This window comes from Pleurodeles waltl, chromosome 12 (assembly GCF_031143425.1).
Source record: "Pleurodeles waltl isolate 20211129_DDA chromosome 12, aPleWal1.hap1.20221129, whole genome shotgun sequence".
Classification (NCBI taxonomy): Eukaryota; Metazoa; Chordata; class Amphibia; order Caudata; family Salamandridae; genus Pleurodeles; species Pleurodeles waltl.
The window spans coordinates 466662609-466677226 of NC_090451.1; positions in this window are offsets into that span (position 1 = coordinate 466662609).

A 14618-nucleotide genomic window follows, 5' to 3' on the forward strand; every position below is an offset into this window, starting at 1 on the left:
AGATACTAGTCAGTATCTCCTTCTCTGAAGACAACAGTATTTAAAATCACAAACAATATGTACTGGCTGGGGGAGTTGGCATCTGCCAGGTATTGTGAAGCAGTTATAGTGACAGGACTGCAGCTCTCATCAGGCACTGCTCCCCAACTATAAACACCAAAACTGTGTCCTCCCCCAAAACACACCTCTGTACCAAATCATCATTGAAGTGTACTCACCTGGAAGGACACCATCAGACAAGCTTTGGGAGCCTATCAAGAATTCCAAGGCATGATGAGCTAGGTACTTGCCGAACTCAGGGAGATCAAGCAGCTGCAGAGGGACTTCCATTGTAAGTCTCTGGAAAAGTGGCAGGCCACCAACACCATCCTGACCTCCCTATCAGGTGTAGTCAGAGAAATAAGCAGTACCCTGATCAGGGACTATGAGCAGCACGACACCCCTTCCTTTGGCCAAGCAACACCAGTGACTTCAACATCTGTGGAAGCCACTGGAAGGGAAGCCATGTCTGGGGAAGGACCAGCCACAGACACCCCTGCCTCTGTAGAAGCAGAACTCCCGGCAAGCGGGGACATCCACCCAAGCATTCAGGGGGGCAGATGGCAAAACACCAACCACTGCCAGCAAGTGACCTCTTCCTAAATGAACTCGTTTGTGTGCCACACATTCACTCTGTTCACTGCCTTTCAACCACCTTCCATTTTCTATGGTAGTAGGGTACTCTACTTTGGAGAAATGTTGTGGCATCTACTAATATGATTGCATCCACTATGATTGAATCCTCAACTTTACTTTTCTGTTGCATCTCTCAATTATTTCCTGCAACTATGTTAATCAACTCATCTAACACAAAAACATTACCTGCTACCTTCTTTTCCACATTTAGAAGTGTTGAAATGTAAGCCTATGTGATGCACATGAGGGAGATACAAAATGATAATGGAAAGAGGGATATGACTCAGGTAGTGTCATGTTGAGAATTACTAACAACACAATGATACAAGTATATGGTCAGACCAAACATTTTTTGCACCGTACAGCTCCTAGGCTGTTAAAATGTCTGGAATGTCATAGCCAAGGATGGCTACATATCTCAAGTTACCATCCTCCAGACCACAGAAGGGCTTTGTCAGACCACGTCCCGTTGAATAGGCTAAAACATTGGTGGATGTTGTTCCCAGCTTGAGCCTTCTCACATACCAAAACCAGGTCTGGCAACATAACATACACCATGGCACAGTCCCTCATCATAGGTCCATCCTATTACAATGACCAAGCATCTGGTGGTATGATACAAACCTATGTCAGTGTTGTGGCACAGGCACTGTGGCCTGCTTTGATTAAACATATCTACAGCTAATTATAGGTCATACAGGATCATTGTCAACACAATGTGAAAAAAGAATGCATGGATTGCACTTGATGAGTACATATTTCAAGGCCACATGATCACACACATGAGACAATGGGACCAATACACCACATCAAACCTGTGTATTGTGCACTTCAGTCTTCCACCCACCCACTGTCTAAGCTGCATTGGCACAGGACTCATACACCCTTAATCTGTGACCAACATTACCTAGATCAATCCATGTCCATTTCATATGCCAGAATAGCATCAGGTACCTGCCAACGTCACAACTCTGAAATGGCCACATGAGGATGGCATGGTGAAGGTACCTGGTCAAAAACAATACAGGGAGTTTAGGCTGGAAAATGTATACGTATGACCAAGACCTCATATCAAACGTCAGTAGATCCACTTACATTGCAATGAGACTGACAGAAACAAAGCAGATAATCAAGGTAGTAAAATGTTCGAGTCTGACTTAGCAAGCAAACCTTGGATGTATACAACAAAGGATAAGATCCCCTGTCTTTTTTAAAACAACCCTACTTAACACATCCTGACAACTAAGGTTCCTTATAAACTCACAGTAATCACATAACACTACATACTTACGCTCAAGTAAAGTAGTGATTGATGAAATCTGCCTGCAAGTCTTCACCTTCCTCTTCATCACTGTCATCCTTACTTGACATTTCAGGATTCTCACCTGGTGCACTGCTAGCTCCCCCTCATCTGGAATGTGTGGGATATCCCTCGGCAGGGAAATGTTGTGCAGCATACAGCAGGCCACAATGATCTTACACACTTTTTCGGGTGAGTAGAGGAAGGCTCCACCTGTCTTGTCTAAACACCTAAATCTGACCTTCAGGAGCCCAAGAGTCCGCTCCACGACATGTCCTGTTCTTCCATGAGCATCGTTGAAGCGGACTTCCCCTAGTTGGGTTCCTCATTTCCATCTTCAACCCTGGGCGGGTTGGATATGCAGAATCCCCTGTAATGGAATGGGACATATATGCAACTATGAGTCCATCTCATCGGAATTTTTTGCAGCAGACATTGCATACAAACAAACATGACATTTGTGACTTACCAACCAGCCAGGCTCTCTCTGTAAGATTCAGACCCCAGGGAGGTGAGCATTAGGAACAGAGCGGGAGTGTCGCTTTGAGGAAAGTGTGACTACGAGCAAACCACCCGCCTGGAGGAGCTATGATATGAGGGTCCAAATACGACAGAGTATCAATGATGGACACCATGGCACTCATTACAACCGTGGCAGTCGGTGATAAAGCGACGGTAATACCGCCAACAGGCTGGTGGTAACAAAAATGGAATCATGATCACGGCGGAAACTGCAAACACATACAACCACCTTAACACTCCGACCGCCACGGCAATAGCAACAAACACCGTGGCAGTAACTGCCAACAGCCAGGCGGAAGACATGGCTGCATGACAACCCGCCTCTCTGCCAGCTTTTCTGGGGTGGTATCAATGCCATCAAAAGCACAGCGGAAACAGAACACAGAAGGGAAACGACTCACCTCTCGACACTAAAGGAAGAACCACAATGCCATGGAGCCCTAACTGCATGTGTTCACCATGCTGGTGTACCTTCTTATACACCAGGAACATGAACGCCGGCAACGACGACCAGGGTGAGTACTGCACCTAGCACACAGGTGGAGGTGAGGGAGGAAAAAGAGAGTGACACACACATGCAACACGCATCACCCCCATCCCCATCCTCAACCCCAACACTATACATACAAACACATGCATAAACACCCCGTAACGCTCTGGAATAATGCCAGGACAAAAGGATTGGAGTAAAATGAGTGTAATATTAGTAATTATAAGAAATATGTTCATAAAGAAAAAAACAGTATGTACAATATATACAGTATATACAAAAGGAGGGACAATGGCCACTCAAAAATGTCAGCGGCCCACTGGGCCAAAACACATAGGCCATGGCCACACTTGACTCCTGCCTCAATACGGAGAGAACACTGCAAGGGGAGCAGGTCGAAAACACACAGGCACCTCAGGGGGACGTGGAATGGGGGGCACCTTAGCCGGAAGATGGTACACGACTGGTCCTGGAGGGGGCTATATGCCCACTGCTTGGTCCTGGAGAATGCAAAGCCACAGTCTCTCAAGTGGGTGGTTTGCCCAATGCTTGGTCCTGGGGAGTGCAAAGCCACAGTCTCTCTAGTAGGTGGTTTGCCCACTGCTTGGTCCTGGGAAGTGCAAGCCACAGTCTCTGTAGTGGATGGCTTCTTCCACTGGTTCTGGAGGGGGCCTTGTGCCCAGTGTACTTCATCCAGCTACACACTGCCCTCCGGCCGTGAGGGCTGCTCAGTGTATGCCAGTTGCCTCGAACGGCTGCCCACTGGGGCTGCTGCTGCTGGCAGTGGAGCTGGTGGTGGTGGGGCAGGTGGCAGTGCTAGCCACAGTGCAGGTGGCCGTGCTAACCACGGTTCCCCTTCCTGCCCTTGGCAGATGGTGGTGCCTCCTTGCTTCTGCCAGCTGGAGTCTTTGACTTGCCCTTGCTGGCTGGTTGTGTCTCCTTCCCCATGCTGGCTGCTGTCCCCTTCTTGCCCTTGCCAGGTGGCGGACCCTTCTTGACCTTGACAGGTATTGCTGGCACACTGGCTGGGCTGACGGGTGCCTCCTTGGAGCCTCTCACAGCTGCAGAAACCACAGTGGCCGTGGACTGGGTGTCTGAGGTGCTGGGCTGGGTTCTGGCCACCCTGGCCCGAGGTGAAGGACTGGGGGGAGGGAATAGTTCAATTTTGGCAAGGAAAAGCTTCTTAGGGACATTGGGGCGGGAAGAGGGTGAAGGTTTGGGAGTGGTAGAAGAGGGAGTGGTTGTAGGAGGTGTCAGTCTGCTGTATTTGGGTGCAGGTGCATGGGCTGGATGCCTGTTGGATGTGTGTGTGCTTGCGTTTGTGTACTTTGGGAGGAGGGGTCACAGATACAGTGGGAAAGGACACAGGGGACATGTGCATGGATGTGGGGGTGGTGACTGCCAGTGAGGGGCGTGTAGTGATAGGTGTGCTGGTGATGGAGGAAGTGGATGAGGATGTAGTGCACGCAGGTCTGAGTGGAGACGCTACTGGGTGGACGAGGAGGAGGAGGGGGACACAGTGGAGGCAGTGGATGTTGGTGTATCTGCATGGGGATGGGGCTTGTGTGAGTGTCTGTGAAATGAAGTGTGGTGCTTGTGTTTGCCTGAACCGCTTCTGTGTGTTGATTTGGGTGATTGCTGGTCTGAAGGTGTGCTTGTGATAGGCTGGGGATGAGGAGATTGGGACTGGGTAGAGGAAGTTGGAAGGGGGAGGCTGGAGACAGGGACAATGGCTGCCATCATTGCTGATGCCAGAGCCTGGAATACTCTCTGTTGGGCTGCCACACCAGACTGAATGTCCTCCAGGTATGCATTTGTTTGTTGCAAATGTCCTGCTACACCCTAGATGGCATTCAGTATGGTTGACTGCCCAACAGAGAGAAATCTCAGGAGGTCAATAGTCTCCTCACTGAGGGGAGAAGGGCTGACTGGGGCAGGGCCTGAGGTGCCTGGGGAGAAGGAGATGCCCACCCTCCTGGATGAGTAGGCACGGGAAACAAGCTGAGGGGCTGCTGAGAGGGAGTTGATGGTACAGGGGGTGGCAGCTCTACCTGTTGTTGGGGTGGGCACGAGGTGTCCACCACCACCAGGGAGCTTCCATCAGAGGAGGAGTCACTGTTGGTAGTGTCCCCTCCTGTCTCTGTTGTGGTGCTCTCCTCGCCCTCCGTCCCACTGGTGCCCTGACCGTCGGTGGATTTGGCCTCCAGGCCCACATGGGATGCAGCTCCCTCCATCACCCAAGGCCTCCGCTCCTCCGCCAAATTATGCTAATGCACAGAAGGACAGGGTGACAAAACAAAAAGGGTGGGGAGAGACAGAGGATACACTTGGTCAATGCCAGCAACAACACTACCGTTGGCATACATAACACACAGGGAACAGCCCTATGCACTAGGCCATGCACTACCAGTTACACTGCTAGTCACCAGCCCATGGGGTACAATGCCTAACGCCATTAGCTGCACACCTGAAACCCACAGGACCCTGCCCAGTAGTAGATGCCCACTAACACTATTGGGGTTGGAGTGCATCTGATCTTGCCCATCAATGAACATACCCTGCCATGTTCGTCCTGGCCTAGGGGCACCCACAGCCCACATCCCCCTCCCAGGTAAAACCTTAACGCACGCAAAGTCATGATTCTGAATCTGTACTCACTCCCTTGTAGCTGCTGTGATGCCTTCAAGCGTCCATCCAACTCTGGATAGGCCACTGCCAGGATGCAGAACATGAGGGGGGTCAGGGTACGATGGGCACCGCTTCCTCGTTGAGAGGCCAGCCCCAGCTGGGCCTCCGCCGTCTTCCCTGCCCAGCGGTGCAGGTCCTTCCACCATTTGCGGCAGTCGGTGCTCTGCCTGTCAAAGACCCCCAGAGTCTGCACCTCCTTGGCAATGGCATGCCAAATATCCTTTTTCTGATGGGCGCTGACCTTCAGAACAAATACAGCAGAAAAGGGATTAGTCATACCGTCCGGACTGTCATACTCATGGCCCACCATATCCCTCCCTTCCCCTTACGCACATACATTCCCCATCATACATGCAGCACTCTGCCCAGGACCCCTCAGACCACCCCCTACACGGGGCTTACACACACAGCAATCCATAAATTCATGGGTCACACATCATGCTCACAATGTACTCACCTGTTTGTCTGGAGAACCATAGAGTAAAGTGTACTGGAGTAGGACGCCATCCACTAGTCTCTCCAACTTCTCCGAAGTGAAGGCGGGGGCCCTTTTCCCAGACACTCGAGCCATTGTCGCTTCCAGACACAGGTCACAGCAGCACTTGCACTGAGGGTCCTCTCCTGTTGAAGGTCAGGTAGCAAGTGAGTGGACAGATAGAAAATCGTGGTCACGTCCATGGGGGTGCATACCGTCACCGCCGGCGTACATTGCCATTGGCTCCTGGAACCCATAGGGCCCAATGATAACCAATTGACCGCCGACCGCAACAGAGCACTTCACCAGCGGAATTACCTCATTTCCACTTGACCCTCCTCACAGATCAGGCAGCTGCCATTTCAGGGGGCACAGGCCATGGCACCAACCTGCGTCACAGCAGACATTGGTACTTCAACTGACTCTTGAGTTCACATACTGTTTCTGTAAATGAAGAAATGCATATTAATATTAACATATGTGTGAATGTGACCCTCTGCTCACCGTTTTTCATCCTAGAGTTCAACCCCTGAGGATGAATAGGAGATGGAGACATACCCCCATGTACAGACCCCTGGTGGACCTGGCAACAATGGAGGACAGGCAAATGTCCCTGACCTACAGACATGATAGGGCCACAATCCAAGAACTGTGTGGCCAATTGGAGCCAGACCTGATTTCAGCTATCCGCCAGCCCACAGGTATCCCCCCTCTAGTGCAGGTCCTGTCAGTGCTCCATTTCCTGGCAAGTGGTACCTCCCAAGTGACAGTGACCATGGCATCAGGGATGTCTCAGCCAATGTTCTCAAACATGCTGACCAGAGTGTTGTCTGCCCTGCTGAAACACATGCCCAGCTACATCGTATTCCCCCAGGTGGAGGATTTGGCCACAGTGAAGGCTGACTTTTATGCACTGGAACATATCCCCAACATCATTGGTGCCACTGATGGTACACATATTGCTTGTGTCCCCCCTCTGAGAAATGAACAAGTGTTCAGAAATAGGAAAAGCTTTCACTCTCTGAATGTGCAGATGGTGTGTTTGGTGGATCAGTACATCTCCCATGTCAATCCAAAGTATCCTGGCTCTGTGCATGGTGACATTATCTTGAGGAACAGCAGCATTCCATATGTGATGTCTCAACTCCAGAGGCACAGGGTGTGGCTAATAGGTGAGCCCATGGTCCCCACCCAGTTGATGTCGGTATATTGGTGTGGGTTTGGCCCTAAGGGTGAATGTGTGGCTAACAGGTATCCCTTGAATATTTGCAGGTGACCCCAGTGAGGAATGCCAGGACAAGGGAAGAGGAATGGTACAATGAGGCATAGGGACAAACAAGGAGGATAATTGAGAGAACCTTTGGCCTTCTGAAGGCCAGATTCCGGTGCCTCCATCTGACAGGTGGATCCCTGTACTACTCACCCAAAAAGGTGTGCCAGATCATCGTTGCACGTTGCATGTGGCACAACCTGACCTTAAGACGCCAGGTGCCTGTTCTGCAGGAGGATGTGCCTGGGGATGGCCGTGTGGCAGTATTGGAGCCTGTGGACAGTGACGAAGAGGAGGCAGGGGAAGAAGATGTGGACAACAGAAGTACACTAATTCAACAGTACTTCCAGTGACACACAGGTAAGATATTGTAACTTCACCTTCCATTGCAGTTTTGTGTTTGACATTGAACATGGCAGCCTGATTTCCCTATTTTGTATGGCCACTTACTGTACCCTTTGGCATCGCTATTTTCAGATCTCTGTGCCCCACTCTGGCTCCTGGTGTGTTTAATGCTGCCCACTGAAGCCAATACCTATATAAATATTACAGTACATTTGAATTGCAATGTTTACAGTTTGTGAAACTGATACATTTGTCATAGATTTCACAGACTCAATACTTGAATTTGTTCTGAGGATGTTTATTTATGTGCTAATAAGTGTAAGGGATATTGAAATGGGCTGGGTTGCTGATGAGGAAAGTCCAGGGTAGAGTCCGTTCCATTTGTATCCCAGGTGCATTGTACAAGGGGGCATAGGAAGTGGAGCAATGGCAGTTCAAGGTGGACAGGGTGGAACAGAAGGGTGACAATCAGAAGAGTCTCATTTCCCTTGTGGGGGTCTTGGCAATGTTCTCTGGCTTCTGCCTGGATTGCAGGGACCATTTGCGGGATGGTTCTCCTTCTGCAGGGGGTGGGGTGCTGGTGGCTTGTTGTTCCTGTGGCAGGGCCTCCTGTCCACTAGTGCCGGTGGAGGGTCGTTCTTCGGTTTGGCTAGTGTCAGGGGCCCGTTGTTGTGCCACTGCCTCCATCATGGTGTTGGCCATGTCTGCCAGCACCCCTGCAATAGTGACCAGGGTGGTATGGATGTCCCTCAGGTCCTCCCTGATCCCCAGGTACTGTCCCTCCTGCACCCACTGGGTCTCCTCCAGCTTGGCTAGTATCTGGTCCATGGTCTCCTGGGAATGGTGGTATGCTCCTACGATGTTGGTAAGTGCCTAGTGGAGAGTTGGTCCCTGGGCCTGTCCACCCCCTGTTGCACAGCAGTCCTCCCAGCTTCCCTGTTATCCTGTGCCTCTGTCCCCTGAACCGTGTGCCCACTGCCACTGTCCCCAGGTCCCTGATCATCCTGTGTTTGTGGGGTTTCCTGGGGTCCCTATAATGGTGGACACACTGCTGATTGACTTGTCCTGGGGACAGAGGGATGGACCGCTGGGTGGGTGCTGTGGTGGTGTTTCCTGAGGGGGGAGGCTCTGTGGTGGGTTGGGACTGTGGCTGGGTAACCGACTGTACAGAGGTCCCTGATGGGCCAGGTTGGTCATTGTGATCCAGGCGTGCAGAGCTGCTGTCATCACTGTGGGCCTCTTCAGGAGGGGGACTGGATGTGGCTGGCACCTCCTCTCCGGTGACATTGAGCGGGGGCCCTGCGGGTATGTAAATGCATGTTATTGTATCTGCGTGTGCCGTCTTGTGCATGGACATGTTTCCCTCTATGGTTGTTATTAGCAAGGCAGCTTTGGCTTGGTTTGGCACAATGATTGTCACTAGTGTGCATGCTTTGGTGATGGGTGGTCATGCAGGTCTGTGATGTGGGTCCATGCATTGGTGTTGCATGTAGGGCTTGGTATTGGGATGGGTGGGTTATGATGGTGGGGTATATGTGAGGTGGTGGTGTGATGGGGTGAGGGTAGGGGTTATTGTTTGTGATGGCATGCTGGTAGGGTGGGCGATAAAGTAGTAAAGATTTGACTTACCAGAGTCCAGTCCTCCTGCTACTCCTGCAAGGCCCTCAGGATGCATGATTGCCAAGACTTGCTCCTCCCATGTTGTTAATTGTGGGGGAGGAGGTAGGGGTCCACCACCAGTCCTGTGTACAGCTACCTGGTGTCTTGCTACCCAGGAATGCCCCTTCCCCCGTAGATCATTCCACCTCTTCCTGATGTCATCCCTTCTGGGGTGCTTTCCCACGACATTGACCCTAACCACGACTCTCCCCCATAGCTCCATCTTCCTAGCAATGGACGTCTGCTGCACCTGTGATCCGAATAGCTGTGGCTCTACCTGGATGATTTCCTCCACCATGACCCTTAGCTCCTCCTCTGAGAACCTGGGGTGTCTTTGTGGTGCCACGAGTGTAGTGTGAGTGGTATGTGTGAGGGTGTGTGGGTGATGTGTTGGAGTGTGTGCTGTGGTTGGTGTATGGGTGATGGGGTTTTGTGGTTCAGATTCAGTGAGTGCTCCTGGCTTGTCTCTCTCTCTCTCTCTCTCTCTCTCTCAATTGCCAAAATGTTTGGGTCATAAAGGGTTGTGGGTATTGTGGGTGTGTGTTTTATATTTGTGTGGGTGTGGTGTGTGTATGTGTGTCAGGTGTGTGTATTTTGAATTTTCCAATGTGGTGTTGTTTTGTATGTGCTTGTGTATTTTGAGTGCGGCAGTGTGTACCACCAACTTATTTACCGCGGTTGAATGACCGCTGCGGTGATTCGTAGGTCATGATGCTGTGGGCGTATTTCTGGTGGCATAATGGTGTGGGTTTTCATACCGCCAGTTTATCAATGACCTTTGGTCTGGCGGACGTGTGTGGGAGTCTGTTTAGTGGCGGATTTCTCTGTGTGGGTCAAAATACCTGTAGCGGTATACCGCCACGGTCATGGTATGTTGGCGGCAGTCAGCAAGGCAGTAGGTGACCCTTACCACCATTGTTGTAATGAGGGCCTATAAACAATAGGTATCATCTTATGGCACCACATTAGTTAGGTGAATTACACCTTAGCACTGAGCATGTATTATTTATGGTTTCATTAAAGGTATTCAAACTAGGAGTGGCACCAGAGAGTCCACCTTGGTACTGAAGAGGAGCCTAGGGGTTTGGCTCCGAAACATGTAGACTAGGAAGTCAGGTGCATTACATCCCCCACTTCCGCAGACCCCTTTATAATCATACCTCCTCCAACAGATCTATTAAATCATTACTAGGAGACAGGTATTTTTAACTCCCCTAAGACCCCATCACTCCTATCCCTCCTGTGATTCACATTGACGAGACTACATCAGTGCTCCCATGTATCCCATAGGTCGTAGCATGCCCCGCCCCATAGTGGAATGGGAATAAACCCAATGATGAAGCATGCCACCAAGGGGTAGCCCTGGTGCTTGAGGGTTTTTCTAACAGGAAAATCCCTTTTCCTATCCATCTTGTGGTAGTTCTTTTAGCTAGGCACCTGTTGTAATGTTATACAGTTGTGACATCAGCTGGGGGATTGCGATGTTCCTCATAATGAAGGCATCAATAACTGAACCCCGATAATGGACACAGACCTGTGAAATGTAGAGATCCACCAAACAAACAACTTGGTCATTGATTGAATGGAAGTTCTTTCTGTTGCTGTACACTTGTTCATTGCTATGCGGTGGGACCAAGGCAACATGTGCACCATCAGTGGCTCCCACCACATGTGGGATGTGTGCCAAACCATAAAACTCTGCCTTCACTTGGGAAAAATCCTTATGTTGTGGAAACGGAATGTAGCTGTCTATGTGTTGCTGAGAGAACATCCTTCAAAAGAAAACTGAACATAGGCTGGGATATCCCAGCAGATAGGGCCACTATATTTTGGAAGGACCCTGTGGCCAGGAAGTGCAACACTGCGATAACTTCTGCATTGGAAGGCATGGTATTTGGATGATGAAAGACAGGCATCAGATCTGACTCCAACTGATGACACAGATCCACGTTTGTTTGCAGATTCAGACGGTAGATCAGGATGAAATGGCTTTCTTCCATGATCTAAATTTCTGGCAGTAGACTATAGACAGGAGCTTGCTTTATCCCCCCCCCCCCTTGTGTACCTATTAATGACAAGAAATGATTTCTGCCATCATTAATGTGTCCCTTGCTACTTACATGATGCATGTCAATGACAAACTGTAACAAGACATGCCGTAAGTTGAGGACATCATACACAGTACACATCACAACTGTTAATTACACAGAAGTAACATGTTAGCACCTTGCTTTGCAACACATGTGTACACATCATCTTTCTGGTCATCAAAAATGTGTGCAAGTCAGACTGTGACTTGATGTCTCAAGCTTTAAAATGACCTTTGTCGGGTGGGGGGTTGTGTCCGTAAGCTAATTGCCATAGTTTCTAACAATGTACAAAATGGTGTCTGTGTAGTAGGACCAACATGACAGGACAAGACAAGACAAACACTTATCAATGGAAAAAAACAACATTTGCAGAGTTGTGACACATTTCTTTGAGCTATATAATGCATTTCAGGCCTCTAAAATGGTGAGTGCCTGACCTACTCCGCTGGACATTAGGAATCGACTTGACTGCCGGTGGAAGTCGTGATGGCGGTAGGCGGTTGAAACGCAGCAGACGCAGACACAGCCATAGGCTAATGATGTTGCCAGTGGCAGTTGCAGGCCAATGGCTGTGTCTGTGATGCTGTGATGGCCACATACGTGGCGGACGTGACCACAAAGTTCAGCAAAATCCCTCACTTGACTCCTGACACTACTGCTGGCAAGACCTCCACTACCTGAGCTGCTGTGTACAGCCTCTAGGAGCAATCATGCCATGTCCAGCAGCTGATAGGGCCCATGCCTTCTTCCTAGAGGAGTTTGAGAGCCTAGTCAAAGAGGTCCTACTACTGTATAGACAGCTTTATGGTGTACCACAGGAGCAGGTAAGTGCCTCATGTCCACATTTTGTCTCTATACTTCACCATATATTTCCTCTGCTTAGGCTAGATTGTGCCCATGTGTGCCAGAATGTAAAGTGAAGGCCATGGAGGTGCAGTTGTGTGGCATCAATGGGAGAGTCGATGTGCATGTATCTGTGTTCAATGCTTAATGTTGAGTCCTAATACATTGTTGTGTGTCTGTTTTGGGCGCACTCTAATATACCTTATGTTGGATGCACAGAACGTGGTGAGGTGACATCACAGCCATCCCCATACATCTCTTACCACATGGATGCTGTCAATGCGAGACAAAAAGTATTTTCATGACAGCATGAGGTGTGTATGCATGTTGTATGTATGAGGTGTGTATAAAGTGAGCTATGTGTATGTTGCTACTGAGATTTCAAACCACATCCGACCTTGCTAAAATGTTGTTTTGAAGGCATATCCTGACTGTTGGATTTTGCCCTTTTGCAGGGTCATCCCCAATCTTTTCACCTCCTGCCTCCTATTTTTTCTGACCTGTTTCTGTTGGCTTTTGAACTCTGAGCACTTTACCACTGCTAACCAGCGCTAAAGTGCATATGGTCTCTGTGTGAATTGTATGGTTGATAGGTTTATCCATGATTGGCATATTTGTTTTACTAGTAAGTCCCTAATAAAGTGCACTAGAGGTGCCAGAGCCTGTAAATCAAATGCTACTAGTGGGCCTGCAGCACTGGTTGTGCCACCCACAGAAGTAGCTCTGTAATCATGTCTCAGACCTGCCACTGCAGTGTCTGTGTGCAGTTTTAAACTGTAAACTCGATGTGGCAAGTGTACCCACTTGCCAGGCCTAAACCTTCCCTTTTCTTACACGTAAGGCACCCCTAAGGTAGGCCCTAGGTAGCCCCAAGGACAGGATGCAGTGTATGGTTAACGTAGGACATAAAGGGGGTCATTCTGACTCCCGCCGGCCGCGGTAACCGCAGGGCCGGCGGGAGCCGCCAGAATACTGCTGCGCGGTCAGAAGCCCGCCGCGGTTATTCTGGGTTTCCCGCTGGGCTGGCAGGAGACCGCCAGAAGGCCGCCCGCCAGCACACCCTTCCATGAGGATGCCGGCTCCGAATGGAGCCGGCGGAGTGGAAGTGGTGCGACGGGTGCAGTTGCACCCGTCGCGATTTTCAGTGTCTGCATGGCAGACACTGAAAATCTTTGTGGGGCCCTGTTAGGGGTCCCTGCAGTGCCCATGCCATTGGCATGGGCACTGCAGGGGCCCCCAGGGGCCCCACGACACCCCATACCGCCATCCTGTTCCTGGCGGCCGAAACCACCAGGAACAGGATGGCGGTATGGGGGTCGGAATCCCCATGGCGGCGCAGCAAGCTGCGCCACCATGGAGGATTCCCCAGGGCAGCAGAAAACCGCGGTACACCACTGGTTTTCCGTCACTGACCGCGGCTGTACCGCCGCGGTCAGAATGCCCATGGGAACACCGCCAGCCTGTTGGCGGTGCTCCCGCGGTCCCCAACCCTGGCGGTCTCGGACCGCCAGGGTTGGAATGACCGTCAAAGTTTTGTGTTTTATATGGCCTGACAGTGAAATATTGCTAAATTAGTTTTTCACTGTTGCAAGACCTGTCCATCTCATAGGTTAACATGGGGGCTACTTTTAAATATGATTAAAGTGCAGATTCCCTTTGGGAGCGGATGGACATGTGGAGTTTGGGGACTCTGAGCTCACAATTTAAAAATACATCTTTTAGAAAAGTTGACATTAAGATTGTGCGTTTGAAAATGCCACTTTTAAAAAGTGAGCATTTTCTTGCTTAAACCATTTCTGTGACTCTGCCTGTTTGTGGATTCCCTGTCTGGGTCAGTTTGACAGTTGGGCTGGTCGCATCTCACACTACACAGTGACACAAAGGGAGCTGTGGTGTAGCTGCATTTCCTGACGAACCATCTGTGCTAGTAGGGAGGTGAGGAGTAGTCACTCACACCCAAAAGGGCTGTGCCTGCCCTCACACAATGCAGTCTCCAACCCCCTGGTGAGTGTCTGGTGACTGGACTGGGCAAGGCAGGATTCAACATTCAAGAGCGACTTTCCTTTGAAGTAGGCCTACTTCAAAGGAGAAATTGGGGAAAGAAGGGCACCCAAAACCACAGACTTTAGAACACTTCTGGAAACCAAGAGGAACCTCTGCCTGGAGAAGAGCTTAAGAGCTGAGGAAGAAGAGCTGCCCTGCCTGTGACTATGCTTTGTGGAGCTATCCTGCAGTTGCTGCTTCTGCCAGAGTAAGTGGGC